Below are 23,517 nucleotides of genomic sequence, written 5' to 3'. Positions count from 1 at the left end.
AGTTATCCAAATATTTTGTCATCAGCTAGTTTGAATTTTTTTTCTAAGTACACTGTCATGTTTGTGGGATTCTGACTGCAAAGCTGTAATGACGTTAACTACTTTTTATTGTCATGTTCATGAAAGAAGTTAAAATTTTGAAGATTAAGATAACATTTCATGATTGTCAAAGCTCCCAGCTTGACATACTACTTTCTAAAGTTTATTTAAAAAGGATGATGGGAGCCTTTGGCAGTTATCTGGGTTTACTGGCATAAAATATATGGGAAGGAGATGAGGAGTTGTGTTTAATATGATAGGTCACTTACATTTGTGCAAATCGGCTACTCAAATATTTGCTAAATGGGCAGGCTTCCATGTGATTTTGAGTACTTGCTTTGTGATCTAGTTTACTTCCTATTTTTACAGTAAATTTAAACATCTGATCACCCTCTAGATGTCTTCACCTAGTACATGTCTTCAGTTTAATTGCAAAATTTGAAACACTTTCTTAAAATCATGAATTTTTTAGAATTAATCATATTACATGATTAACCACAAAGATCTTTCATAGTGAGGGCTATTAACATTTTTAAGTGGATACTAACAAATTGCTCACTGTAGTTGCTTTTGTAACTTTTGGTTCTGTATATTATTTTGTCCTCCAAGGTAAAATGACAGAGTGAGCATATTGCATAAAAACCAAGATCATCATTCTTTCACTGCCTATCACCCTGTTTATGCTTAACCAAGCATTTATTTATTAGTTCTTAATGGTAAGGGCTACAAGGTTACTACACCTGAGAGAAAAATCTGTAAGACAGGCTTCCTAATTAATCACTGGGAGGGTTCACAAAGGTCTAGCTATTTCTGTAAAGTGAAGCATTTATGCTCTCTATTGCAAGTGTTGATCACGAAAATGGCAGGTAATGCTTTATTTCTCTAAGTTTCTGTTCTTCGATTAGAAATAATGAACCCTTTATGTCTGTGTGTACATGTGGACGCCATCATTAAAACTAGGGCCTTTGTTCAGGTGAGGACAGACAGGGATAGTTGTAAGAAAACAGAACTGTGGTACCAATATGTTAGGAATGATACTCAAATGCCACCCATGATGCTCTGAATTGAAGACCACTGTCTCAGAACAACAGGCTCTGAGACAGAACATTCAAAAGCAACAGTTCCTGGCTGGCTCGGTTTGTAGAGCATGCAACTCTTGATCTTGAGGTTGGGAATTTGAGCCCCACATTGAGTTAATTTATTTATTTTTTGTAAAGAGTCACCATTTTGGAGTGCCTGGATGGCTCAGTTGGTAAGAGCATGTGACTTGGCATAGAACTTACATTAAAAAAAAAAAGTTTCTGTTAGGTGGGAGTTACGATATGATAACCAGGTCCATTTGTGTCTAGTCAGCTGGAGCAATGTTCCATATGAGTTAATTGAGTTCACAAACAAAAATTGCAGTGAAAATTGCAGCAAAGCTCCATGTGAAATGATGACTTAACTGACACCATTGAGGCTCTTTCCCAGATTGAGTCACTGGGTTCTATTGCACCAACTCTCAGATAAAAAGGCACCAACTCTTGCCATATTTACACGTCTATTTGGGAAACCACACCCTTCTCCCCAGTCCTTGGTATCTGCTTTGGTGTGTTTCCTGGTGCAGGAGCTTCTCTCTAACCAGAAACAAAAAGCATTGGCATTGCAGGTGTTAATAGCCTGTTCCTCCTGTCTCTAGCCAGGACCCTGACATTGGCAGAAATCACTACTTAAGCCACATCGTTGGCATAATCTACCTTAAAAGCACAGTAATACTCATTTTTTAAGCCCAGCACATGCAAACAATACAGAGATGTGCCCTCCCCTTCCTGTGTTCATGTACCGCAAATGTAGCACAGCAGGGCAAGACATCTAATCTACATGCGCTCCCCTTGTGATGTTTCTCTTCTTCCTCACCTACATCTCTCCCCATTTTGACAATCCTTACGTTCATATTTTAGTTGCAAGAGATGCAACTGACAGTAGCCTTTCAGTGTTGAGTAGCTATGTAAATGCTTGCTTCCTCCTGGCCATGCTGAGAACCGGGCTATGGGCACTGAGTCCCTAGTGCATTTTATTAAAAGAAAGGCACCTTATCCAATGACTGCTGCCTCCTGTCCTTCTATTGACCAAGGATTCTCTGGGTCACCCTCATAGCCTCAAACACTTGCTGTCTTCATTTTTTAGGTTTTACAGATCATGCTTTGGTAAAACACATTTTATGCAGATGCTACTATAGTTTAATAAAAGGAATGATCTTTAAAAATTCAAAGAAGTTGACAACTTAAGGTCATGGGAAGTAGTAGATCCAAGGAGTGATGGAAATGTGCTCTATTAGTGGGGAACATAGCAGGGGAAGACAGATCAAGAAGAGGAGTTTCTATAGAAGGAAGCAGAAAGACAAGGAATAGAAATAGGAGATAATATACTGTTCTAGGAAGTTTTTTTCTTTGTGGATTGGTTTAATATGGTAAATGTAGAATGAGATGTGTAACTTCATCCAGGTCAGAGGTCAGTGGTCATGAGTTCAAGCTCTGGTTCTGTTTTATTTGGACTGTTCCATACTGGCAGAGTAGATTCCAGCAGCCTGAAGCCAGCCCTCTTATACAGATGCAGGTGCTGGCCATTGGTGATCAGGCTGCAGGGCACAGATTTCCAACAGCATCTCCCACTATTTTAAGTTATCCATCAGTAAAATCACTAGGTAGAATGCAGCCACATCCTGTTAAGGAAGAAAAAGCTTCAAAAAGAGAGCTATAAATCAATGACTGGCAATTAAATTTTTCTGAGGTTCTATAAATAATCATACTTTTAAACATTAATTTTATACAAATTTGTACTATACATGACTATAGCATATATGTGCTTTTATTGGTTCTCAAATATTTCAAATTGAATAACATTTAAAACATTATATATTTTATTCTACATTAATATGAAATCAACTTAAAACGTATATTAGAACTTATTGGATTTTTAAGTGGAAATCATTGATGCTACATGTATGTATTTATTTATGCCTTATGTTGTCTAGAACAAGACTGAAGATAATACTTGCACATATGCTCCAGATTATAACCCACATTCTTTCATAGGGACAAGAAATCAAACTCAGGGATTTAGAAAATTAAAGAAATTGGACTCAGTCAACACAAAGAGGAAAGATCTGAGTTGTCCTCAGACAGAAATGAGTATGAAGTTTACCTGTGCTGTTTTGCCCCATGAGTTTGAGTAAAGCACTTTCTCTCTCTTAATCTCAGCATTTTAATCTCTTATTTTGAGAATAAGACCCCACAGAGCTATAATGAAGATCTGGTAGAATGATGTTCAGACAGTCCCCCAGTCCTTTTTGTTTTTCTTTTCAAAGTTTTATTTAAATTCTAGTTAGTTCACATATAGTGCAATATTGGTTTCAGAAGCAGAATTCAGTGACTCATCACTTACGACAGCCAGTGCCCATCATAACAAGTGCCCACCTGAATACCCATTACTCATTTAGTCTATTCCCCCACTCCCTCCCTCCATCAACCCTCAGTTCGCTATCTTTAAGAGTATCTTATGGTTTGTTTCTCTCTTTTTTCTTTATTTCTCCCCCACCCCATATGTTCATCTGTTTTGTTTCTTAAATTCCACAAATGAGTGAAATCATATGGTATTTGTCTTTCTCTGAACAACATATTTCACTTAGCATAATACACTCTGGCTTCATCCACATTGTTGCAAATGTCAAGATTTCATTCTTTTTGATGGCTGGGTAGTATTCCATTATATGTATATATAACCACATCTTTATCAGTTGGTGGACACATTTGGGCTCTTTCCACAATTTGGCTATTGTTGATAATGCTGCTATAAACATCACGATGCATGTATCCCTTTGAATCTGTATTTTTGTATCCCTTGGGTAAATACCTAGTAGTGTAATTGCTGGGTCGTAGGGCAGTTCTATTTTTAACTTTTTTCTTTAAATAAAGTTTATTTATATTGAGAGAGAGAACAGGGGAGGGACAGAGAAAGAGGGAATGAGAGAATCCCAAGCAGGCTCTGCTACTGTCAGCACAGAGCCAAACACAGGACTTGATCTCATGAACCATGAGATTATGACCTGAGACAAAATCAAGAGTCAGATGCTGAACTAAGCCACCCAGGTGCTCCTCTATTTTTAACTTTTTGAGAAGCCTCCATACTGTTTTCCAGAGTGAATGCACCAGTTTGCATTCCTACCAGCAGCACAAAAGTGTTCCCCTTTCTCCACATCCTCACCAACACCTGCTGTTTCTTGTGTTGTTAAATTTAGCCATTCTGACAGGTATGAGGTAGTATCTCATCGTGGTTTTGATTTGCATTTCTGTGATGATGAGTGGTGGTTAGCATCTTTTCATGTCTGTTAGCCATCTGATGTCTTCTTTGGAGAAATGTCTATTCAGGCATTCTGCCCATTTCTTCACTGGATTATATGTTTTCTGGGTGTTGAGTTTGAGAAGTTCTTTATGTATATTGGATACCAACCCTTTATCAGATATGTCATTGGCAAATATCTTCCTCCATTCCGTAGGCTGCCTTTTAGTTTTGTTGTTTCTTTCACTGTACAGAAGCTTTTTCTTGATGAAGTCCCAATAGCTCATTTTTGCTTTTGTTTCTCTTGCCACTGGTGACAATGTGTACTAAGAAGTTGTTCTGGCCAAGGTCACAGAGATTGCTGCCTGTGTTCTCCTCCAGGATTTTGATGGTTTCCTGTCTCACGGTTAGGTCTTTCATCCATTTTGAATTCTTTTTAGTGTATGGCATAAGAAAGTGGTCCAGTTTCATTCTTATGCATGTCGCTGTCTGTTTTTCTCAACACCATTTGTTGAAGAGACTTTTTCCATTGGATATTCTTTCCTGCACTGTCAAAGATTAATTGACCATATAGTTGTGTGTCCATTTCTGGGTTTCTGTTTTATGGGTCTAAGTGTCTGTTTTTGTGCCAGTACCATACTGTTATGACTACAGCTTAGTCATAAAGCCTGAAGTCTGGAATCATGATGCCCCCAGCTTTGCTTTGCCTTTTCAGGGTTCTTTGGCTATTAATGGTCTTTTGTAGTTCTATACAAATTTAAGGATTGTTTGTTCTATCTCTGTGAAAAATGCTGGTGGTATTTTAATAGGGATTGCATTAAATGAGTAGATGGCTTTGGGTAGTATAGACATTTAAACGATGTTTGTTCTTCCAATCCATAAGCATGGAATATTTTTCCATTTCTTTGTGTCCTCTTCAGTTTCCTTCACAAGTGTTCTACAGTTTTCAGAGTACACATCTTTTACCTCTTTGGGGAGGTTTACTCCTAGGTATCTTATTGTTTTGATGGAATTGTGAATGGAATCAATTCCTTGATTTTTCTGCTGCTTCATATTTGGTGCATACAAATGCAACAAATTTCTGTACATTGATTTTATATCCTTTGACTTTGCTGAATTCATGTATTAGTTCTAACAATTCTTTGGTGGAGTCTTTTAGGTTTTCTATATAGAGTATCATGTCATCTGCAAATAGTGAAAGTTTTACTTTTTTCTTGACAATTTGGGTGCCTTTTATTGCCTTTTGTTGTCTGATTTCTGAAGCTAGGACTTCTAGTACTATGTTAAATAGTAATGGTGAGAGTGGACATCCTTGTCTTGTTCCTGCCCAGAGAGGAAAAACTCTTAGTTTTTCTCCATTGAGGATGATATTAGCCATGGGGTTTTCGTATATGGCTTTTATGAGGTTGAGGTATGTTCCCTCTATTCCTATTTTATAGAGGGTTTTATCAAGAATGGATGCTGTATTTTGTCAAATGCTAGAAATTTTTTTTTTTGCTACAAGATCATATGGTTCTTATCCTTTTATTAATGTGGTGAATCATGTCAATTAATTTGTGGATACTGAACCACACCTGCAGCCCAAGAATAAATCCCACTTGATGGTGCTGAATAATTCTTTTAATGCAGAGAGTACCACAGTCCTGATGTATAGTATATATGCTCAGCTAAGATTAGTTTAGGACCCAGATGGATACATGGAAAAAAATGCAAGACAGAATTAATTAGATGTTGCATTTTGCAATACGGACATTAAATGTGAAGGAGTTTAGAGTCACTGAAAGCTGAAGTAATCAGAAAAGATTTTGTAGAAAGTTAACAAGCGTCTATAAATATGGAGAGGATTAAAAGAGTGTCTTAGTCTGTTTGGGGGTGGTATAACCAAATACCAAAAACTGGGTGGCTAATAAACAACAAACATTGATTTCTCAATGTTTTTAGGGCTGAGAAGTATAAGATCATGGCATCTGCAATTTGGTGTCTGCTGAGAACCCACTTTCTGGTTCACAGACAGCTGTCTTCTTACTGTGTCCTTACATAGTGGAAAGGATAAGGGAGTTCTCTGGGGCCTCTTTTATAAGGGCACTAATCCCATTCATGAGGGCTCCATCTTTATGACCTGTTCACCTCCCAAAGGTCCCACCTCCAAATACCATCACATCAGGGATGAGGTTTCAATGTATGAATTCTGGGAGAAGACAAACATGCAGTCTACAGCAGGGAGTAAGAAGATGGAACCTTGCTAGGGGAAAGAACCTGAGCAGAAACAGAGGCATGAATGAGTAACAGCAAGTTAGGAGGTGAGGCCAATCAGTTCCACTGCTGTGGCCTGACAGTGACAGGAGCAGATGGCAGGGGAGATGTTTGGAGACAGACAGTTGGTTTCATTTTGGATTTCCAAGACTTGAGGTAACAAGATGTCTGAGTGAGAATACATCTTGCATAGCTAGAGATGGGGGGGGGGGGTTGGCGTTTTGAAAGGGCGTTTTGAAAGATTTGGAGGTCATCAGCCTCACAGTGATAGTTAAATCCAATGAGCTGCCAGTGAGAGAGGAGAGAGCACAGACCAAACACTGAGTGTGTGGAAGATACTATCTAGTTACAGAGTAGAAAGCAGAAGAAGCCCAATCAAAAATCAATCCACAACAGGGGTGGTCAGAATATTAGGAGAAAAGCTAGGATAGTGGTGTGGAGGCCAATGAAAGAATGGCCTTTAAGCAAGAGGGAGTAGCCAGAAGCCTGAGGAGGGCAAACAAAGGAGGTGGTCTATGAGTAGCTGCTCCTCCCTTAGAAGAATGAAACCGGAGGCATCTGGATGGTTCAGTTGGTTAAGAATCTGACTTCAGCTCAGGTAATGATCTCATGGTTTGAGTCCGAGCCCCGCATCTGGGTTTCTGCTGTCAGTGTGGAGTCTGCTTTGGACCCTCTGTGCCCTGCCTCTCTCTGCCCCTTCCTAACCTGCAAGCATGTGCACACATAGTCTCTCTTTCTCTCTCAAAAATAAGTAAACTTTAACAAAAAAAAAAAAAAAAAAAAGAAGAAGAAGAATGAAACCAGTATACCCAAAGTGAGCCCTGGAAGGAGAACCATTGTTTGAGGAAGAACGCTGACCATCTGTTCTGCTTCTGTTGGTTCTGCCTTTTCCTTGGGCTCACTTGTACAGATGATTTTCTTTCTGCTCCTCATCTCCTGCCTCCACATCCTGATGCCTAGACTCACATAACACCTCTTTTTGTGTTTTGTCCAGAACGACTAATTTTATTCACCCTTAGAACAACTGGGACAGGCTAAATCTTTAAGAAAAGACTTTACAAAGTACTAGGAAACAACAGAAGAAAATAAACAGAACTAGACCGTCTTGGTTCAAACCCAGCCTCTCCCATTTAGTAGTTTCATAACCTTTGCAAATTAATCAATCTCTCTGTGCCTTAGTTTTCTACTCTGAAAAACGGGAATAATACATAGTACATATTTCAGTAGTACATATTTCATAGGGCTGTGAGAACTAAGTAGATTTAATGACTATAAAATTCTTAGATGAGTACCTGACATACTTAAAGTGCAATTAAGTATTTGCTATTCAATTAAATAAATACAGAATAGAAAGAATTGAAAGAGCAGTATGCATGCTTAAAAGCATAAATACTAAAGCCAGACTGATTGGGTTCATATTCCTGCTCTGTTATTTACAATTATGTAAGTGTGGACAAATTACTTAACCTCTCAGGGCCTCAGTTTCTTTAGTTATAAAATGTGAATATAATATTAACTACTTCATCATGGTGAGGACTGAATGAGTCAATATATATAAAGTGCTTAGTAAGTACTGAAGAGTTAACAGCGATTACTATTAGCTCTGTGGCTTACCAATGCAGCATTCTGACCACTAGGCATCATGAATATGGTCCCCTTTTACACCCGATATAGGCAGACAGGCTTCCTTTGGGTCTTGGCAGTCTACTCTGGTAGATGCAGCTTCTTTCATGTCTTTACCTCTTTACCAGGAGCAGGATAAATCGACCACCTATTCTTTCACCAACCTAAGCCTGTTCAGATTTCCTCTTTGTAATGACTGTGTGCTGACCTTACCCTTCAGAAGAATCTTTCAAATCAACTAGGATGGGGTGCTCTCTCTTAGAATAGAAAACATTTTTAATATAACCACCTGCAGTTGGCATTCATTTAATAAAGCGTAAGCACGATTAAAATGAAGACAACATAGTCATAAGCAGAGAAGGAGAAAGGAACTTTGTTACAGGAATTTAAGGGTCATGGCTCTAAAAGATCCCTTCTCTAAAAGCAGAAACATGCAGGAAAACCAATTCCACATCTATAAAGTCTGGAAATGTTTTTATGGTAGAGGCAGGGGTTTTTCAGGTCAGGGACAGTGTACCTGACGGGAAGGAAATCTCGCTGCAGAAGGAACTTGAACTCAGCTGTATCTGCCTAGAACCACCATTTCTTGCTCTGATGTCTGGGGAGTAGATGGAAGGTAGCTCCAGCCTAATTTAACCATTCTGCCACTTGCACAGACAAGGGTAGTTCAGAAAAAGTTCTTGTCAACTGGATAAAGAACTGTCTTTATATCTCAACCATTTGGATGTTTCAGCTTGCAGATGCTGTGCAATCAGCAAGTGTCCATATGAAGATAACTTTAAATAGTCGTTTTCTCAAAATAACAATCTATAAAACATAAATAGTAAATTTCTTTTTACCATAAAAGAAAATTAGATTATCAGAAATAGAGGCTATAAGTCATATGTTGTACGTCTGAACTTTTTATGTACCATAATAACTAATCACTTGGCTATGAGGGCACTGGGGAAATTACAATAAATTATATTTTGTGGGGTAAGCACCACATGAATGAAGGCAAGAATATTATAGAAGTGACCTTCACCTTGTGTGATGTCATAGAAAAAAATGATGCTGCCCTAATAACTTCATAGGGTTAATTAGTTTCAGAGAACACACAAGAGGCGGCGATGTCACAGAGCTTTTTTATTTTCTTTCCCGTGGGAAGTTGGGCTAATAAAAATGAAAAACATTTCAAGTAGCTAAGTAAGAAAGAAGAGTTGCATGGTTAGAAGGAAATGTTTTAGTGCTGTCCCCCTTAAAGGCCTAGTTCTCTTTCTCCTTAAGCTGCAAATCTTACTGTTTTCTCATGCATCTTTAACCACCAACTTGGGAATCTCTGAAATGACCATTGTTTCCAAAACTTGCTCTGAGGATGGATTTTTTTTTTTTTTTAATTTGCTAATGAATACAAATCCATTTAATCAGATAAGGACCTCTGCAGATAGGGAGACATTTATCTGTATAAAATATGTGGCTCTGTTTGGTCTTGCCACTTGGATCCCCCTTGGGGGTGGAGGTAAAGTTTCCCCAGTCGTGCTGATTTCAGACGAGTAAGTTTGCTGGTGTCAAAGATGGGCTGCAGCATTGGCTGGCATCTGGGGTACAGAAGGCTAATTCTTCTGAATAGAGCCATTGATGATCACATTTTGGAGAAACTTAATCATAGAGTAATTAGGCTTTAATTCTTACAAAAACTTACAATTAATTGGATCTTTTATATAACTTTTCTTGTTTGATTTAAAGTACCATGTAGGTTATAGGAACTTAAATATGGATTTAATTAGAATTGTTTTATGATTTTAATGAGTCTTAAAAGTCTTTTGATGAGCAGCTTGTATAATTATGGTATTTAAAATGATTAGGTAAAGCATACTTTTATAATTTACCTTTCAGGAAACTGTATATTTTGGAGGCTATTTTTTTGCATGATGAATTGTTTCATTTTATGTGCAGTTTTTTGTGGGGATGGGTGCTTAGTCCTGCCCCTAATCACCAAAATGTTTTCTCCCTAGAATGAAATTAAACTTTATAGAATCAAAAGCATCAGGCAGTAGCCCAATACTAGTTACATTTAATCACAGAAATGTTTTTGTTTTTATTATAAAGAAGATGGAACCACTAGTAAAACTTTTAGCTGGGCATTCAGTTTTCCTACATAATCAGGTACAAACAAGTTACCTGAAGACAAACTCTTTTTCTAAATAAATTTAAAAAAAAAGGTAATTTTAGGTAAATGACTTGAAATAAAAACAAAATGACATGCAGCATTGAGTTGTCAACTATTTAATGTACTGTCAAAACAAATGGAAATGAGTACTTTCAATAAGCCTGCAAAAATTTTAAATTAGACAAGGAAAACATTACTTTCTCCTCTTTGAGTAGGTCCTATCCCAACTGATACTAAGCCAGATAGGTAGCATTTGATCTTTTTGTGATGATTAAAAAAAAAAAAAAAGTGTATTAAATAAGTAATATTAGTACACATGTTTGCATTTTCCATTATTAATGTAATTATTGTGTTATGTCCTTATGTTCTATCCTTCACTTTCCAGTTCAGGGGAAATTACTTACATGTGCTTGAAAATCAATCAGTGCAGTTCACAATATCACAAGAGTAGAGGAGAAAAACCATGGAGTCATTGCAACAGATGTAAAAAAACCTTGGATGAAATCATTTCATGATAAAAACTCTCAGAAACTTGTAATAAAAGCAAAGTTATTCAATTTGATTAAGGGCCCCTATGAAAAACCTACAGCTAACAAAATACTTAAGGTCAAGAACGAGGCAAGGATGTCTTTTAGTTAATGTTTACTGAAGGTCCTATCCAGTGCAATTAGACAAAGGACATAAATGGCATGCAAATAGGAAAGGGAGAAATAAAGCTATCCTTATTTGCAGATGACACGATGGTATAGGTATAAAACTTTAAGGAATTTACAAAATAGCTATTAAATTTAACGAATAAGTTTAGGAAGATTGCAGGATCCAAGGTCAAGATAAAAACCAGTATTTCTATATACTAGTAACAAACAATTGACCATGAAAATTTTTAGATTTTATTTATTTTTTATTTTTTTATAGAGAGTGAGCATTAACAGGGGAGAGGGGCAGAGAGAGAGAAAAAGAGAACCTTAAGCAGGCTCCAAGCTCAGCATGGAGCATGATCCCATGACCTTTGGGTCATGACCTGAGCCAAAATCAAGTCGGACCCTCAACCAACTGAACCGCCTAGGTGCCCCAACCATGAAAAAAAATTTAAAATCTCCACTTAAAATAGCATAAAAACACTCAGGAATAATTTTTTTTTAAAGATGTTCAAGACCTAAACATTAAATTCGCTAATTCTCTATATACTCTGGTATCTAAATTCTATGCAACCCTAATCAAAATCCAAACAACATTCTTTGAAGAAACTGACATGATTTAAAATTTACCTTAAAAGGTACCTGTGCCTGCATGGCTCAGTTGGTTAAGTGGCTGACTCTTGGTTTTGGCTCAGGTCATGATCTCACAGGTAAGGGATTTGAGCTTCATTGGTGGGCTCCGTTCTGAAGGTAGGGGGCCTGCTTGGGATTCTCTCTCCCTTTCTCTCTGTACCTCCCCTGCTTGCAATGTCTCTGTCTTTCTCAAAATAAATAAACTTTAAAAAAATGAATTTTTATTTATTATTTTTTAAATTTTTAATGTTTATTTTTGAGAGAGAGAGACAGAGCATGAGCAGGGGAGGGGCAGAGAGTGGGGGAGACACACAATCCGAAGCAGGCTCCAGGCTCCGAGCTGTTAGCACAGAGCCCGACACGGGGCTTGAACTCAAAGATCAGGAGATCATGACCTGAGCCAAAGTCGGATACCCAACCGACTGAGTCACCCAGGAGCCCTCCCCACCCCCAAAAAAGTTTTTTTAAACAAAAAGTGAAAAAGGAAGACAAAGTTGAAAAGTTGAAGGAATGTTGTCACCTGATTTGAATACTTAGTATAAAGCTACAGATCAAGACTATGTAAAACTGGCATATGAATAATATAGGCATATATGGAAATGGATAACAGAGTCCAGAAGTTAAGCTACACTTACATGATCAATTCATTTTTGAGAAAAGTAGCAAGGTAATTCAATGGAGAAAAAATAATCCTTTCAACTGGATATCTGTATGCGGAGAAATATTAGCCTGATGCTTAACTTTCATAATGATGAACTCAAAGTGAATCTTAGGCTTAAATACGAGAACCTAAACTATTAAACCTCTGAAGACAAGAAAAAAGAGAGAAAATCTTTGCTATACTAGCTTAGGCAAACTTTCTTAAATAACATATAAGAAGTACAAACAATAAAAGAAGAAATAAAATGGATTCTCATCAAGATTAAAAACTTTTGATTAAAAAACTTTGATTAAAATCTCATCAAGATTGAAAACTATGTCCTTCAAAAGACATAGTTAAGAAAACAAAAAAAAACCACATCAAGGCTGGAAGGAAATTTTCACAGAACACTTCTGGCAAAAAGCTAGAATCTGGAATATATAAGGAATTCTTACAACTCAATAAGAAAAAAAAAAACAACTACATTTTTAGAATGGGGGAAAGATTTAAACAGACACATCACAAAAGATGATAGACAAATGGCCAATAAACAGTGGTAAAAGTATTCAGTATCACTAGTTGTCAGGAAAGTGTAAATTATAACCACAATGAGATACTAATACATACTTACTAGAATGACTAGAATTAAAAGGACTGACAATAGTAGGTGTTGATGATGATGGGAATAAGTGGAACTTCCATACATTGCTGGTATGAATGAAAAACAATATCGCCATTTTGGAAAACAGTCTGAAAGTACTTCATAAAGTTAAACATATATATTTATTGTAGAACTCAGCTATTCTACTTCTTGGTATTTTAGTCCAGCGATGTAAAAACAAATGTCCAAAAAAGATGTCACTGCAAATGTTCATAGCCACATTATTCGTAACAGCCAAAAGAGAAGCAGCCCTAACCCTAAAATCTATCAACTGTTGGATGGATAATCAAAGTGTGGTATATCCCCTATGATGAAAATACTACTCAGCAATAAAAAGGAAAAAAAAATTAGTAACTCAAACATGAACAGATCTCAAAAATGTGCTTGTTGGTGGAAATACAAACTGGTGCAGCCACTCTGGAAAACAGTGTGGAGGTTCCTCAAAAAATTAAAAATAGATCTATCCTATGATCCACCAATAGCACTGCTAGGAATTTATCCAAGGGATACAGGAGTGCTGATGCATAGGGGCACTTGTACCCCAATGTTTATAGCAGCACTCTCAACAATAGCCAAATTATGGAAAGAGCCTAAATGTCCATCAACTGATGAATGGATAAAGAAGTTGTGGTTTATATATATGATGGAATACTATGTGGCAATGAGAAAGAATGAAATCTGGCCTTTTGTAGCAATGTGGATGGAACTGGAGAGTGTGATGCTAAGTGAAATAAGTCATACAGAGAAAGACAGATACCATATGTTTTCACTCTTATGTGGATCCTGAGAAACTTAACAGAAGACCGTGGGGGAAGGGAAGGGGGAAAAAAAGTTACAGAGAGGGAGGAGGCAAACCATAAGAGACTCTTAAAAACTGAGAATAAACTGAGGGTTGATGGGGGGTGGGAGGGAGGAAAGTGGGTGATGGGCATTGAGGAGGGCACCTGTTGGGATGAGCACTGGGTGTTGTATGGAAAGCAATTTGACAATAAACTTCATATTAAAAATAAAGAATGTTACAATGAAAAGCAAAAAAAATGTGCTAAGTGAAAGATTTTAAAAAACAAAAGAGTAGGTACTATATGATTCCAATAATATGAATTTTAGAGAAAGCAAAAGTATGATGACAGAAAGTAGTTCAAGTACGGACTACAGCCAGAATTGGGAAATGATAGTACAAAGAGGCCATGAGAAAACATTTTAGGATGAGGAAATTCTTCTGTATCTCAATTGTGGAGGTTCAATTTAATTGTATGAGATTACTAAACTTCATTTCAAATTAATGAATTTCACTGCATATAAATAACACCTCTCTCTCTCTCTCTCTCTCTCTCTCTCTATATATATATATATATGAGAATATATTTTACATATGGGGTTTCCCAAGAATGCCATGGTATAATTTACATGAGGTCTCTTACCTGTACTATATCCTTTCACTTTTAAAGATTTATACTCAAATTTTTTCCTCAACTACAGGATTAAAAATCGTGCTTAGTTAAAAGGTCTACAAATATAAACCTATTAGTCATTTAACTACTTAGATATTTTCTTTTTATGGAATATGCCACAGGAGGCCCAAAACTATATAAAAGTTTTAGAAGTGAGTCAGCTTAATTAAAATGAAAACACTGTTGTCTTAAGAATGTAGTCAGAGGATGCTGGCTTTTGGAACTGAAGGATATAATCATATAGAAATGATTCTGTGATTTTTGTTTTCTTCTTTATTTTTTTAGACTGTAATAATCCCACCTGATAATGTATATGATAGTGACTGGTGGGAAACATGCAGTTAAGTAAGCTTACAAATTACGCTTCATTGAAAAGGACAACATGATTTTGCTGTTGTAATTATCAGAGCAACTAAGAAGTATGTTCTTAATTGTCTGCTTTTCTGTGTACCTGTTGAAATGCCTTTTTCCCAACCCTATCCACCTTAGTGGTCCATTTAATCAACTTTATACAAAACTACTAATATTACTAATAGAAAGTCAAATGTAAAAGACAGAAACATCTACTGAATACAAGTCAATGTATTAACCAAAGGGGCACCTTCTCAATATGGCTATGAAAATGCCCAATCTATTTCTTCTTTTGGCTTCCACTTAATTTCTTAAAGAGTTTCTCTTCAACATTTTGACTTAACTTTACCATTGTATTGTCTGAGCTAATATTAAGTTACTACATAGAAAATTTCCAGACCTTTGGAACTAATCAGAGTCAATCTATTGAAGATAATCTTCTTAAATGAATGATTGTAACCTAAGAGATGTTATCTAAGTATTAAATCAACTACTTATTTTCTAGTTTGTTTCCTATTTATTATATTTAAGTTTTTGAGTAATTATTTTCTTGAAAGAGAAAACAAAATCCTCCTAGCTAGTCTATGCTGAGCAAATTTACTACCCCATTCTGGATCAGGTATTTCCATCTTAAATCTCCAAATATATAAGTAGGATTAATTAAGAAAGATATTTATTTTCAAATATTTGAAGGGCTCTTACCTACCATCTGAGATGGTCTTGGTTTTGAAATTTTAACTGGACAGTTTAATTGAACTTTGGTAATTTCATACAAATAAAGATTAAATTGGTTGTATGATTGTATCTCCACAATCAAGACATAGCAGACTTCCCTCATCCTAAAGAATTTTTCTCCTGCCTGTCTCCTGGGTAACAATTTCCACTTCTGGCTCTAAGTAATAATTCACCTATCATGGAAGATGGTCTTCTTTTGAGCTGTTTTAGAGGATAATTTTTACCAATGGATAGGAATTAAAAGAGACATCAGTATGGCTTAAGGAAGAACTATCTGACAATTAGATGTTAACTATTCATGAATTAGGAAGGTCTGAATACTTGCAAATTTAAATCAACGCCTCACAGTCTCTTCCCATTTGAGTGTTCTCTGACTCTCCCGTATGCTTTGGAAGGGCATGTTCTGGTTAGTTGCATTTTCTGAGTAACTCTAAGGTAACTCTTCAGTTTTTTGTTTCAAACACTTGGTGAAAAGTCTTTATAAAATGTGTTACCACGGTGTTCTATTGTATTTTCCTGGCGTACCTTGTGTTAGATTTGTTTTCTTTGATGATTTTGATGATTGAGAATGTTGTGATGACTTGGGAGTCACCATCATTTCTGAACATTAATCATCACTAATAAAGTTATCAGTGTAGACATAAGGGAGTTTAGGTCCTGTAATTTGCTTTTTAAAAAATAACTTCCTGCTCTCAGCTTTCTTTTGTTTTCATTTCTCTCCCCCACCTCCCACCTGACCCCCTTTACTCTGTGGACTCCTCTTTCTTTCCCATCTGTGCCCAATCCCATCAACTGGTTTGCCAATCTGAAGCTGTACTGGTTAAAAATGCCGTGTTCTTTTCTGCTTGTTTTCATGCCTTCTAACCAGATTTTTAAATTTACCTTTTCTTCTTCCTATTCAACAATTCCGCTGAATCTTACCCTTACTATATGCCTGCATGGATTATTTCAACAGCCTCCGTGTTTCCAGTCTCTCCCAATTATGATTCACCTTTGTTTCACTGTCAGGCTAAGCTTGTATTAATTCAGGATTTCATTCCTCAGCTCAAGAACTTGCAGTGATTTCCTATTACATGATCCATCAAGTCCAACTATTCCCTCTAGGCTTTTATATCCCTCCACAAATGGCTCTACTGCATGATTTCAGATTCATTTGTTGTTCTATATACACTGGTCCTTCTCTGCCTCTGGAACACGTTACTACTCTCCTATCTTTGCTTAACATGACATTGTTGCTCAGTTATCTTTTCTCTATCCAAACTGAAGCTATCCTTCAAGTACCACTTACTTTGTAAAACCTTCTTTGGCAGCTCCTATCCATACTGACCTTTTTTTCATATCCATACCTTTTAAAACTTCTAAACAATGGAGAACGCTTTGTGTTCAATGACTTCTTCATTTTTACATGTTAGTTCTATCTCTGTGCTGGAGGGCAGAGAGATTTTATATTGAATGTTTCCCTACAAATATTAAGTAAAATGCAGGGCACACAGTACATAGCTTTCCTAACTTTACAGTGTACTTTTCATGTATATTTTCCCACTGATTATATATTCCATAGGTAAACTAATTCAACACCTACCGACTGGCTTATTTATCATGTATTCACTATCACTGCCATTCATTGCCCTTAAAATCTCTTCTTACCTCTTATTTCTTTTTTTTTTTTAATCTTCTTCCCTCTTCTTTCTTCCAAATGTAAATATTATTCATTACTTTATGAAGATCCTATATCGATAAGGAAAGAAAATTATAAAAACAAAGGTGTGAGTCATCTATAACTATATAAAGCCAATCTTAACTATTAAAGGTTTTGTACCTTTTTTCAAAACTTAAAAATTGCCTAAACTTATTAAAAACATAAAATAGAAACCCACAATCCCTTATCTGCAGTTCTGAGATACAAAAGCTCTTAAACTAAAAGCCTTTATAAACTTACAGTCTTAATTCACTCCACTTAAATGTTTTGCTGCAGATATATTAATGTGTTTGGTATAGGGTACTATCCTACACTATGGTAGGAATGTTACTTAATAAACAAAATATGCTTTGTATTACCTGTCTAAAATTTAAATAAGTCTAAATTCTGAAAATGACCTCAGTGGTTTCTGGTAAGGCACGGCAGACCTGTAATACATTTGTATAATTCTGCACAGCCCTTCATTAAATCATATCATTTAATCTTCCAAATAAGGTTATAAAGTACCTACTATTACTATTGCTTTCTTTTTCTAGATTAGGAAACTAAATTGCTGAGAGATTAAGTGACTTGATGGTCAGTGATAAAGCTGAAGCTCATGTTTTCTAATTTTAAGTCCTATACCCTTTTCTATGCCAATACCTTAAAAAGATGCTTTGGAATCTCTACTTTTTTTTTTTTTTTTTTTTTTTAGAATGAATATTAAATTTTTTTTTCAACATTTTTTTATTTATTTTTGGGACAGAGAGAAACAGAGCATGAACGGGGGAGGGGAGGGGCAGAGAGAGAGAGAGACACAGCATCGGAAACAGGCTCCAGGCTCCGAGCCATCAGCCCAGAGCCTGATGCGGGGCTCGAACTCACGGACCACGAGATCGTGACCTGGCTGAAGTCGGACGCTTAACCGACTGCGCCACCCAGGCGCCCCAGGAATCTCTACTTTTTAAGAATCATAATAAACTGCCCTAGGAATTTATATGGATTCGGATCTGTGCTTGTCCAGAACATACAATCTAGGTACTATGAATTTGCCAGCTTACAGTGGTAAATGGAGAGTTGTTGAATATTAATTGCTGAATAAAAACCAGGATATACGAGCAGTCCTTCTAGGCACTTAGAATTTGAGGAAAAATGAAATAAAGGAAAGCCTTCAGCATCTGATTCAGTAGGTACAGGTGAATGTGTGGTGGGCATCCAAAGGCATGAGAAATATTTAATATGTAGTTTCTTTGTAAATTCAGAGAAGCACTTAAATGTATGTATATATCTCTAAACCAAACTTTATATATTCTTTTGATGTATATCCATCAATAAGTCGTCAGAATCCTCAAGGCTCTGTGTAGCTAATTAAGCATATCCTCAGCCTTAGAAGTATATGTGATATAATTTTAAGTATGCTATAAAGATACTCAGTGTGGTAGATTATTGGAATAATTGCCTCTCCATGAATCACAACTCCAAGCATCCTACACTTTCTCTGAGCTTCGTCAAATGACTTGCTTTGGTCAATGGACATCAGTAAATGTGGTAAGAGCAGAATCTTAATACCTACACTGGGGCTATGGTCTTGGAATCTTGACACCACCATATTGTGAAGAAGACCAGTGTGACAGGCCAGACAGAGACCCAGCCCATCCAGTTGAGCTGCCAAGGGCCACATGAGTGAGTCTAGGCAGGACAAACAGAATTTTCTTCAGAGCTGTGAGAAATAATAAATTGTGTTATTTTAATTCACTAAATTTGGGGTGGTTTGTTACATAGAAAACTGATACATCTAGCTGCCAGTTTTTCATTTTGGGAAGTCCCTTCATTCTGATTTAAATAGATTCCAAAGACTAAATTTACTCTGACCTGTGCATTTAAAGTCTAATACTTTCTAAAGATTATGCAAATGCATATATGTACTTATATATATATGTGTGGATGTGTGTATATATATGTGTGTGTGTATACATACACATAATATAAGCATTTTATAAAATTAATGTCACTCCTTTTTAATCTAATTTATGTGATAATAGTATAAAATCTATACATAAGCTTCTTAAATATTTACTTATATAAACAGTAGATTTTGTTGACTGTGAAGAAGACGAAGCATGTATTTCTTTTAGAATAAGAACAGAAAACAGGAAAAATATTAATATAAAGACTATGAGGTGTATGTTTGTATGAGGGTTAATTTGTTTAAAGGCAGAAAAAAAAAATAGAGAAACCATAAATGGGATAGCAAGTAGGTTGGCTTTCCAGAATGAGAATGCCTCTAAGAAAATGGTGAAGGAATTTCTGGAGTAGAGAAATTGTGTGTGTCTCAGGCATGCTTACTCTCCAAGTGTCCAGCTTATTGCTGGGCCTTTGTAAATGTCTGATAAATACCCAATAGATGAATAACTACCAAATGAAGCTAAGTATAATAGAAATGAGAGGCAAACATTTCTGAATCCTCATGTTTAAAGTTGAAAACCAAAACTGCATCAAGTTTAGAATACTCACAGAATGGGCCATTACAGTTTTGTAGAACTAAAATTTCTTTAGTTCCCATATTTTAAGAAAAGAATTGAGTTTTGAATGAATCAAGTCAAACTTAAATTCCAGCTTGGTAACTGGTCAGATGAGTGGCCTGATACAAATTATATAAAGAATCACATTTTCTTTTTAAAATATTTTTTTAATGTTTTATTTATTTTTGAGAGCAAGAGAGACAGAGCACAAGTGGAGAAGGGGCACAGAGAGGGAGACACAGACTCCGAAGCAGGCTCCAGGCTCTGAGCTGACAGGGCAGAGCCCGACGTGGGCTTGAAATCATAGACCGCGAGATCATGACCTGAGCTGAAGCTGGATGCTTAACCAACTGAGCCATCCAGGCACCCCTAGAGTCACAGTTTTCTTAACTGTAAAAATGGGAATAATATTTATTCTGAATAGTGTTTTTGGATTAAATGAGATAATATACATGGAAGGCATATCAGCACCAAAGGAGGGTAATCCTTTGCTCTGCTTCCTCCCTTCTTCCTTCTTCCATCCTTAACATCTATAAAAGCTTTCCAAAGAAGCAAACTCTGGCTGTACTTTTGGTGTAGTCTGAACCTGTGTCAGAAAAAACAAAACAAGGGGTGCCTGGGTGGCTCAGTCAGTTGAGCATCTGACTTTGGCTCAGGTCATGATCTCACAGTTGGTGAGTTCAAGCTGTCTCTGCTGACAGCTCAGAGCCTGCAGCCTGCTTCTGTGTCTCCCTCCCTCTTTGCCCCTTCCCCACTCATGCGTGGTCTCTCTCTCTCTCTCACTCAAAAACAAACATTAAAAAAAAAAAGAAAAATCAAAACGAAAAAAAAATTGTTTTTTTTTTTTGTGCTCAGGACCTTAACAAAATTTGGGGCAGAGCAGGAGGGACATGAGCTATAAGAAAGGCTGTAACTACTAAGAACTTGTTCTGTATCTTTCTAGAGATACCTGCCTATTTACTCATAGGTACCAGGTACTTCCCTAAGTTCTGATATTGTTGGAATAATTGATCTAGTCCTGCCCTTGTAAAGGAAGGGGGCAACACAGTGGGAGAGAAAGACATCTACAAAATAAGTAAAACCAATCTCTCAAAGTATGTAATATTAGAAGTAAATAAACACGTAATTCTGTATTATCATAAAAGAAAAAAATGGGATAACTTGCCTGGGGGAAGCAGAGGAAGAGGCTGGAAACAGAGGTGGACAGAGAAAAGTTTTCTCTGGCTGAAGAGGGGATATTTCAACTTACATCCTGAAAGATCAGTGAACTAGCAGAGTCTTGCAGTGAGAGCTGAAGGTCCTCCTAAGGGGTAGGATGGAAGGAGCATAGTGGTAAATGAGGCTGGATCTGTGAGTAGGATTCAAATCATCAAGGGATTTGTAAGTTCTGATAAGGAGTTTAAAGTTTAAACATCATTCTGTCAGCAGTAGTGAGTCACTAAGAGATGCAACTAGGCTTTAGTCTGAGGAGGTGAAGTCAGTTCCCTGCAGCTGGTGTCCAGAAGGCAGAAAGATGAGAAAAGTCAAGTTAGACCTAACCTGTAGACATAATTTGTCCCCTACTAAATATAATCTAAATCAAATGAAAACCTTTAAACGCTCTTAGGACTTTTCCATCTTTAGCCAGCGTTACACTACAACGTAGAAATGGATGGATCAATATTGCAACTCTTCCCACTGCATCAAGTTTTTAAAATATGCTGGTTTCCATTCTCCTTACGTTGATGTAGGTTTGTTCTCTTCTAGCTCTCCTCCTGGCTGGATATGCCACAGCATGTCTTACAGAAGTAATACATTAGGTTAATAAAGCAATTATTTAATTGACTTTAATTTCATTGGCATTCCTATTAGCTGAAGGAAAGGGGTTCAATCACTGTTTACATTTGTAAAGCCAATATTATGGTTTAAATTATGGCCTTCGGATGAATTTGAAAATTGAAGCCTGATAATCCTTAAAGCAATATTTACAGAGGACTCTTTGTCTTTGTAAAGAATAACGGGAATGGAAACAAGAGCACATTAAATCAGAGGGGCTTTTAAATATTCATTTTGCAATCAGCTTCACTGGTTTCCAGGCCACTACCTAACTTCATAATTCTCTTTATGGAGAAATAGCAAATCTCCTGCTTTAATTATCCTGTGACGTAGAAATTAGTGCTTTGCATTCTTTTTTCTGATTCTGGAGTACAGGAATTCCAGATATAATGCTTACAAATATTCTTTCTCCAAAGAAATATCTTGAGAGATAATGTTAAAATTACTAATTCGAAAATGCAGACATTTTGGGTAGGTAGCTTCTGACTTAAAAAGGGCTCTACCAAACAGTCCCTAATAAAATCTCTTCGAAAAAAAACTCCAACTCCAAAATCAATCAGTATATTTGTTGTCAGTGGTTTTCCACAAGATAATGAAAACGGTCTAGATATAGAAACCTCTCCTACTTTGAAGATGAATGATCCAAAGAACTCAAATAGTACTTGTGAAAAGAGGCTCCAGCTTAAGGAAAAGTAAAAATCACTCTGGAAACACACACACACACACACACACACACAAACGTGTTAATATGCTTAATATAGAGATCACACCAAAATGTTAGAACACTTTCCTGGTATATCCTCGGTAGATGGAAGGCAAACCCTCTGTGGATAATCCTTAGGTTACAATCTGTAAAGACAAAAAAGACAATGAGATGTAACAAGAGGCCAAAGTGAAAATGGAAGTGGATAACATTTGGGGGTGGGAGGAATGATTTAAATTGGCACTAAAGAAAATCAAATTAATGATATTATAAGACTTATTTTCAAGAAAGAGGAAAACAGATTTAAAGCATCCATACAGGAAAAAGGTAAAGCAGATTATCTAAAAAGGGACAAAAATTAGACTGGCCTTAAACTTCAAGCAGCGGTGCCACGAGATGATGGCACATATACAACATTATTTTAGCACCATATATATATATATATATTTTGTATTTTTGACTTAGAGAAAAGTGGCAAAACCAGTACACAGATTTCCTATATACCTTCACTCAGATACTCCTTATGTTCAACGCCTTACATAACCAAAGAACATTCATCTATACTAAGACATTAACCTTGGGACACTACTATTAACTAAAGTACATAACTTTTCCAGATTTCACCAGTTTTTCCACTAATGTCCTTTTGTTGTTCCTGGAGCTCATACTGCATTTAGTTGTCATTTCTCCTTTGTCTTCTCCAGTCTGTGGCAGATTCTGAATCTTTGTCTCCGATGGCCTTATAAACTCTTGAAGGTTCATGGTCAGTTCTTTTGTAGACTGTGCTTCAGTTTGGGTTTGTCTGATGCTTTCTTGTGATTAGTTTAAGAATGAGCATTATTGGAGAGGCGCTGGGGTGGCTCAGTTGATTAAGCAGTTAAGCATCGGACATCGGCTCAGGTCATGACCTCATGGTTTGTGAACTTGAGCCTCTCATCAGGCTGTCAGTGCAGACCCTGCTTTGAATCCTCTGTCCCCTTCTCTCTCTCTCTCTCTCTCTCAAAAAAAAAAGGCACTAAAAAAAAGTGTGCATTACTGGGAAGGAAAGTCATAGAAGGAAAGTCACATGCCTCTCTTGGTCTATCACATCAGTGATTGAATACTATCAGGATGTCTGACTACTGGTGATATTACTCTTGGTCACTTGATTAATCTGGGGTTTGTTAGGATTCTCTACCAAGGTTACTACTTTTCCTTTATAATTTTTAAATATTTGGGGGAGATGCTTTGATCTAATGCAAATATCCTATTTTTGCATAAACTTTCACCCTCTAATTTTAGCATACATTGTGTGGCAGTTATCACTGTG

The 23,517-nt window shown here is 36.6% G+C and overlaps 1 protein-coding gene and 1 long non-coding RNA gene across 2 annotated transcripts in view; one reads left to right on the top strand and one right to left on the bottom strand.

Annotated features, from left to right (window-relative positions):
* KIAA0825 (KIAA0825 ortholog) overlaps nucleotides 1–23,517 on the top strand; it is a 385,582-nt gene that overhangs the window by 335,154 nt on the left and 26,911 nt on the right. The gene's annotated exons all lie outside the window — the stretch shown is intronic.
* On the bottom strand, nucleotides 1,283–18,885 carry LOC125176264 (uncharacterized). The gene is made up of 3 exons (XR_007156195.1): nucleotides 18,742–18,885; nucleotides 17,138–17,218; nucleotides 1,283–2,740 (listed from the first exon to the last, which is right to left on the bottom strand). It is a non-coding gene; the product is annotated as an uncharacterized LOC125176264 (long non-coding RNA).

Source organism: Prionailurus viverrinus, chromosome A1, assembly GCF_022837055.1.
Source record: "Prionailurus viverrinus isolate Anna chromosome A1, UM_Priviv_1.0, whole genome shotgun sequence".
NCBI lineage: Eukaryota > Metazoa > Chordata > Mammalia > Carnivora > Felidae > Prionailurus > Prionailurus viverrinus.
This window is presented reverse-complemented; position numbering and strand designations above follow the sequence as displayed.